The sequence below is a fragment of the Pelobates fuscus genome, chromosome 3, assembly GCF_036172605.1.
Source record: "Pelobates fuscus isolate aPelFus1 chromosome 3, aPelFus1.pri, whole genome shotgun sequence".
Taxonomy (NCBI): domain Eukaryota; kingdom Metazoa; phylum Chordata; class Amphibia; order Anura; family Pelobatidae; genus Pelobates; species Pelobates fuscus.
In genome coordinates, this window is record NC_086319.1 from 99,257,869 (window position 1) to 99,266,346 (window position 8,478).

The following is an 8,478-nucleotide window of genomic DNA, read 5'->3' on the forward strand; positions in this document are numbered from 1 at the left end:
GGAAATCTGGAGGGGGGTAGGAGCCAGTCTGTTACCATAATCAACGCTCCGAAAAAGGGGAATAGAGCACGGCAAAGTATTACCTAGCACATGCTCCCATCACAAGTAAACCTCCCAGAATTAGGTGCATGAAATGAACTGTCTCTGATTAACATTTGTATCCAGCATCTCAAAAAAGTAAACAAATACATATAACATATATCTCAAATTCACACTCTTTCCATCAAATCTGGATAGTTTCCAGGTCTGAATAGGATTATATTTAAAGAACAGGTGTTAAGTATTTGTGCACCAATGTAAGTGAAGGCATACTGCAATTATGTGCGGCTTTAATATTGTAATGTCATGCCTTCATTCTTTTTGATTTAGACAACTGAATTCATCCCTTTGGAGGCATTACTAAGGTTACCAAAATATGGCTGGCAGCCATGTTACTTTGTGGCAGACAAATAGGTGTCAGCTACTGTAGCAATAGTTCTGTTAAAAAGGATACTTATCACTTCTGTCCCTGTTTGTAGAATATTTTACATGTAACAGTAACATTAGATATTCCTCATTATTTATATTTATTCTAACTACTGTTAAACATATTAGCTGGTCACATCAAGTTGCCATGTTTTAGTGATTGTATTTACGTTATCAGAGGTCTGTAGTTGTAGCCATCAAATTATAGTTGTTACTATATTTTAGGTTTGGTTGTTCATTTTTTGGAAAGAGCTACATTATATTATAAGCATGGGGTCTAGACACTATTAAAACAGTGTTGTTGTACTGTGTAATAGATCCTATAATGTTTTTATGCGAGGTGCATAGCAACCTTTGAGAGCAAGATCTGAACCACGGGCAGGCAACTGGACAACATTGTAAAGCAACATAAATTTACTTATCTGTGTTAATCTTGTGAATGAAAGCATAGTGGTTTTAATGCAGAAAGCACTGAATGTTGTCAAAAGCTGCTAAGCTGTTCTTTTGATGACATTGAAAAACAATTTAGGAAGTAAAGCTGCCGCCGACTGTAGAGCTGATACTCACTTCACCAGAGAGATACAACAGTCACTAAAACAACTTTAGCTTAATGAAGCAGTTTTGTTGTATAGATCATGCCCCTGCAGTCTCACTGCTCAATTCTTTGTCATTTAGGAGTTAAATCATACCTCTCTGCATGTGACTTACACAGCTTCCCAAAACACTTCCTGTAAAATGTCATCTAATGTTTAAACCGCCTTTATTGCATATTCTTTTTAATTCAGAATTAATGTTCTGTTAATGGCCTTCTAGACCCTGCAGGAGCCTACTGTGTCTGATTAAAGTTCAATTTAGATAGCAGGAGATACAAACTTCTAAAGTAAGTTTAAAATGAAAACCAAAAGGTCATACAGGGTGTATGGCTTGGGATGTATAAACAGAAACAAAAGTGATTTAACTGTTAAATGGCAGAAAATTGAGCAGTGAGACTGCAGGGGCATGGTCTATACACCAAAACTGCCTCACTAAGCTAAAGTTGTCACTTTAACCCCTTAAGGACACATGACATGTGTGACATGTCATGATTCCCTTTTATTCCATAAGTTTGGTCCTTAAGGGGTTAAATTTGACCGTTGCACAAACAGAGACAGTTAAAATGATTTATTGGCAGTTGTATGTGCACCTCTGTATATGCCACTCTGTGTACCATGCGGTTTCTACTTACCTTAAGTTTATACACTAAACTGAGAATAATGGAGGACTGGCAAGCCATTACAAATTTAGGATCTAAACCGATAACATGGAAAAAAAATCTCTAATCTAATATCTGAAATTTCCATGCTGATTCTCTACAATTCTCTGTAGTGCATAAACCCCGTCTGTGTCAAACACTCTGTTTGCATTCCTCATGCTTTATCCTTTTGAGTTTGTGTCTTTTATATCCCGTTTTTCTTACACTGTAGACTTTTTTTTCAGTCTCACAAGAAAACAGGGATGGAAGGAAAATATAATTCAGTGTGGTAGCAGCAACATGTAGTCTAAATTTCAAATGATGCTTTCTTACAGTGGAACATAATTCGGCAGTGATGTCATCAAAACCTAAAAGCCTAAAACTGCTATGAACACTTTCCATTCAATCAAGAGTACACATTGTTTTACTTTTTTTTTATTTGTTTTTTAAACTAAAACTGTAAGACATGTATTAACATATATTTTAGCTTTATGGGAAACATTAAAAATATATGTTAATTACAGAGAATTATGTAATAAGTTCTTTAAGAAAATGCTATGCATCAACCAAGATCAGTGGATGTTTCATGTAATACTTGCTATATGAGAATGGGCTTATTTCATCACTGTGCACATAATGCCTTATGGTACAATCTATGACATCTGATAAGTTCACGCATGTCAAATGAGTGTCGGAGATGTTTGCTGCATTTTTTTTTAATGTTGTCAACCTTTCTGGCAATCACACAGTTACTATTTATCAAGTAGTGAACATACAATGGCTTTGTGATATCTGTAGTGCCTTATGCCTAAAATCTCAGCGCATAATGTATTATTGACTCAATGATGTTTAGTAACATAACATGCTGTAAAGTAGATACGTGTTATTTGTGGGTGGGAGAAAGTTACTGTACACTGTGTATAGTCAGAGAATAATTATTTCATACATTTCTATAGGTTCCATCAAATTCTCAGTGACGTGGATTGTAAATTGTACTCTTCATAAAACTCAAATGAGACGGTTTAGAGTGTAAATCCTTATTGCTTACATGGTGGTAGCTTATCAGAGCTTTGCATATTCCAAATGTTATCTAATCCGCAAAGAAATTGCTTGGCGTCATGTATAAAGAGCAATCTTGGGGTGGTGTTCTAAATTGGAGCAATGAGAAGGAGAGTTTGGTTAAATTCCATGGTAATTTATCCAATTTTAGAACTTTTTGGTGTAAAGGAAAGAAAAACTATGAAAGAAATGTTAATTTATTAGATAAGCGAGTGTATACATTGTAGCTGTCAATAAGAACAATTCTAGAGCAAATTTCAAGAATACAAAGTGGTGCCATCGGCAAGAACATTCTGTCGGCTTCCATGGTGATCGTTACACCTAGAACTTTAAATGCTTTTCATTCATTAACATGAAGAGAGTATTTATCAAGGCAAGATAGATTATTCATGGGGGAAAAAGCTAACTATAATCAATCACCATGGAAACCAACAGAATGTGTCTCAAAATGTAGCACTGCTCCAAATTAGCATTAGTTTGCCTTCATAAATCTTCATAATTGTTTATTCATAATTGTTTTCTCTATTTTTAACATTTAGTTGTGCCCAATCCAATGCAGTTCTAATTAGCTTTGATTTATAAATATGACATATTTCATGTCTGAACAAATGTTTTGGAATTTGATTTACTAGATAGCCAAATTATATTCCAAACTAGATGGGCATATTTATGAAGACAAAACTGGGGCAATTCTGAGTTACAGCTCCAGTACCACTATTGTACAACTATTGAAATGTTTCTAATGCTTGCTCCTCGTTTAAAAACCATCTTAGAATTGATCCAGTTCTCTCTCTCTCAAGAATTGTTCCACAAATGTTGCTAGCTATCTGGATCAAAACTAGGAATAGGCAACAGAGCTTCCAATTGGTTCATCTAATTTTAGCATATTGTAGGACCATCAATCAGAACGCCACCTTCTGATCACAGTTTTGAACATGACATCCTACCCTCATTAGCAGCTTCTCTAATTTATGGTTAAGTAAATAATTGGCATCACAAACACTCCATCATGGTATCCTTCTTCACTTGTATATACTGACTGAGGTCCCTCGTACTTGAACCTTCACCCTTTGCCATTGAAAGTGAAGTCTACCTCAGACTTGTGAGATAGGAGTAGATTTCACAGAGGTAAAGGTGTTAACAGGTTATCAAGTTAAGGGATATCTATAATGTACAGTAATTATGTTTCTTTTTTCAGAGACATCAATGGTTGTTAGGTAATATACTTTTGATGGTTTAAACCTGTAGTGTTGGCTTGCTCCCTTTTTTTCTTATGTTTGCAAATTGTACCAAACCCTGTTAAAGTCAGCAGGTCCCACCGTCATCCCTGAATTATAAACCATCTAATGTACTGTATTTCTTCATGCAGTGAATTGCACGACAAGAGTGCCACTGTACCTTCTATTTCTTCTGCTAGCTAATTCACATAGTCGTTTGAGAAAAAATAAATACTGTACATAATTATATTATTGATGTATATAGTAGACTGTTTTAGCATACAAAAGTGTACTTCCTTTGAATAAGGAAATGGAAATGATCTATACTGCTCATTAAAATGTACAATTTGATTTTGTACTATGCTTCTGCCTAATAGCCACTTGTATAATTTGTGTTTTTCTTTATATTATGGTTTTTAATTTCATTGTATTTGGGGAAATGTGTCTTCTGACACGAACTGCTGATTAGAATGAAGATGTGTTGATCAAATTTTCCAACCTCTGGTACTCTTCATGAATTAATAATTTAAAAAAAAAAAATTGTGTGTTTGTTTATATTTTACTTATTTCATCATGCATTTTAACTTCATATGTGAACTGGGTCTACCTCCTCCTTTGCTAACAACTACAGCTTGACATTTTATAGCTGTGTGTCTACCAATCATTTCCATTATGGTCAAGATATTAACAAAGTCCCTCATCATATGAAATTAAGTCCATACTTCTCCTCTGTGTGCCTCCTACTATATGTAGATGTGGAGTATTTTGTTTTTCACGAACTTTATGTAGAAAGCATGTAAGATGAAACCAAACAGCTCTTTCAAATAATGCATATGATCCTCAACGCTCCATAGAGATAGGCAATTGTTAAACATTTTTTACAAAAATCAATGTAACGACAAGAAAAAAAAGACTTGGGAATGATCCCCAATATATAACTTTAAAAATATAGGTACTACAGTAACTTCCTATGTGCACATAAGAAACAGTGAATTAAAGTCACCTCAGGGTACAGGCATGACATTCTTTATTTTAATCTTTATTTGTATGTTATACCCTTTAGAGGTGGGTAGAAAATTGTCTCAGCCCTAGGACAAAATTAGATAATGGGAGCCCTCTGTCCAGCCCTGCGTAACCTCTTACCTCCCTTATACTCTGAATGATCCCCAATATGTAACTAACAGTCAAATATCCAAAAAAAAAAAAACATTCTGCCAGTGGTTGGAAAATGCAGGGCTGAAAGAGAGCACTGAGGCATTATTCCTAGCAGAACAGGAACAGGCACCCACCAGGGGTCTACAACACCAGGCAAGACCCAAGGTGCAGACTGCAAAGGGGCCTCTGAGAAAATCCAGCACATAGTGGCTGGTTTCAAGATGTTAGCATGAACCGCATGCACTGCGAGGCACAACTAAACTGCTGGGATTGTGTCCCAAAACATCTGCACATCTGGATCCTAAGTACAGATTGGAGATACCACAAAGGGTAGTTGAGAATGACAGAAAAGCAAGTATTGGCCAACCAATCTGACATCTTGATGGTAGACAAGGAGCGGAAGACTGCAGTAGTGGATGTGGCAATACCCAGTGACTATAACATCCGGAAGAGAGAACCTGAGAAGATGGACAAATCCCAAAGACTACAAGCAGAGCTAGAAAGGATGTAGAAAATGAAAACTACAGTTGTCCCAGTTGTGATAGGAACACTCTGGACTCTGACTCCCAAGTTGGAGAGTGGCTTCAACAGATTCCAGGTGGGACATCTGTGATCACAGAAGAGTGCAGTTTTCCGGAAAAGCTAAGATACTGCCCAGAACCTTCAGACTCCCAGGCCTCTGGTAGAGGACCCGAGAATGAGGAATAAATATACTACCCAATAGCGGTGAGAAAAATATGTATATATATATATATATATATATATGTGTGTGTGTGTGTGTGTATGTGTATAAATATAGATATAAATACACATATATATAGTTGTAATCAAAATTATTCAATCCCCATTGATTGAAAATCAGGTTTATTGTCAAAATCTACAGACTTTCAGTTGTTTGCAATGAACACATCAAACAAAAGCATTTAAAATAGCTCAACAAAAGAATGCTTAAAGTGAATTCCCTAAATTCAACTGAAAATGCAACTTATAATGACTTCCCCAGTTATTCAACCCCTTCATGGCGAGCATCTTTAATACTTAGTAAATGACCTGCTGCAAATGAGATACATAGCCAGACACCAGCTTCTGGCAACGTTCCTGAGGAATCTTAGCGCATTGCTCATGAGCAATGGCCTCCATTTCAGTAATATTCTTGGGTTTCTGTGCTGCAACTGCCTTCATCAAATCCCACCAGATGTTTTCTATGAAGTTCAAGTCAGGTGACTTTGATGGCCACTGCAGAATTTTCCAGGACTGCTTCTGCAACCAAGCCTTGGGGGAATTTGAGGTCCAATGACACCCAAGCTTCAGCTTCCTCACAAACGACATTACATTTTCTACTAGAATTTCTTGATACATTAATGAATCTATCTTGCTTTTTTCAGTGCCAGAGGATGCAAAGCAGCCCCAGAGCATCACCAAGTCACCACAATGCTTAACTGTAGGTAGATTGCTCTTTTAAGCAAATGCTTCATTCTTCATCCTCCAGACATACCGCTGATCCATTGGGCTGAAAAGTTCCAGATTATATATAAATAGCTTCTCCATCTTGGATAAATCCAGATTCCTGGGATCCACCTAGACACGTATCTGCCTCCATTAGATATTTAGCATGAACCTAGACCATACCATATAGAATAAAAAATAAATAAAAATTCAGGATGCCAACAAAAAAATTGTCTAATTATTGCACATAACTGATATAAAAGCAAAGACTGCACATCAATAAACACTCTGTGTCAGTACACAATCCCCCAATCCCAGTTTACTCAACTATTCGTGTTTAATCTGGGATTATGAATTTTTCAGGGTGTGATGGTGTCAATATTCTAAATAAAATACCATGAAAACATATGTTTACCAATTTATCATACAAAAAAAAGACCGCGAGAATCTATTTCCTCGACAATCATAATGCCGACTGTGAAAAATTAGCTGCTTCTTCCATTCATCAGACACATCCCCGCTTCAGTCTCAGTATTTCCAAACAAAACCAGCAAGTTATCCCTAAATCCTATTTGCACCTTCCATTGCTGATCGTGTCCAGGGCCGGCGCCACCTGTAATGCGACCTAGGCAGCCGCCTAGGGCGCAACTTACCAGGGGGCGCCGGATCCCTGTCCCCGCTGCGCCTCCTCATGCTGCGCCGCCTGAGCGCTTTAACAAGCCCCAGGCGGCGCAGCACTGCTGCATGGAGGGCGGCCGGGTTTGAGTGACCGGCAGGAGGGAAGCGCAGAGCGCTCCCTCCTGCCGGTCTCTCCATGTAGCGTGGCCGGGTGGCGCGGAACGCGGGACAGGAACCTTTGTTTCCTGTACCCGGCCGCCGGCGGAATGACAGGAAGTGCTCACTGAGTGAGCATTTCCGTTCATTCCGCCAGCGGCCGGGTACAGGAAACAGAGGTTCCTGTCCCGCGTTCCGCGCCGCCCGGCCACGCTACATGGGCAGGAGGGGAGGGTAAGGACCACTAAGGGGGGGGCGGGAGTTATAAGGACCACTAAGGGGGGGTATAAGGACCACTAAGGGGGGGGGGTATAAGGACCACTAAGGGAGGGGGAGGGTATAAGGACCACTAAGGGAGGGGGGGGGGGTTATAAGGACCACTAAGGGAGGGGGGGTATAAGCACCACTAAGGGGGGCGGGGGGTTGTAAGGACCACTAAGGGAGGGGTATATAAGGACCACTAAGGGGGGGTATAAGGACCACTAAGGGAGGGGAGGGTATAAGGACCACTAAGGGAGGGGGGGTATAAGGACCACTAAGGGAGGGGGGGGGTTATAAGGACCACTAAGGGAGGGGGGGCATTATAAGGACCACTAAGGGAGGGGGGGTATAAGGACCACTAAGGGAGGGGGGGGCTATAAGGACCACTAAGGGAGGGGGGCTATAAGGACCACTAAGGGGGGGTATAAGGACCACTAAGGGAGGGGGGTATAAGGGCCACTAAGGAAGGGAGGGGGGATATAAGGACCACTAAGGGAGGGGGGTATAAGGATCACTAAGGGAAGGGGGGGTATAAGGACCACTAAGGGAGGGGGGTATAAGGACCACTAGGGGAGGGATGGGGGGGATAAGGACCACTATGGGAGGGAGGGGGGATAAGGACCACTATGGGAGGGAGGGGGGATAAGGACCACTATGGGAGGGAGGGGGGATAAGGACCACTATGGGAGGGAAGGGGGGGATAAGGACCACTATGGGAGGGAGGGGGGATAAGGACCACTATGGGAGGGAGGGGGGATAAAGACCACTATGGGAGGGAGGGGGGATAAGGACCACTAGGGGAGGGAGGGGGGATAAGGACCACTATGGGAGGTTGGGGGGGATAAGGACCACTAGGGGAGGGGGGGATAA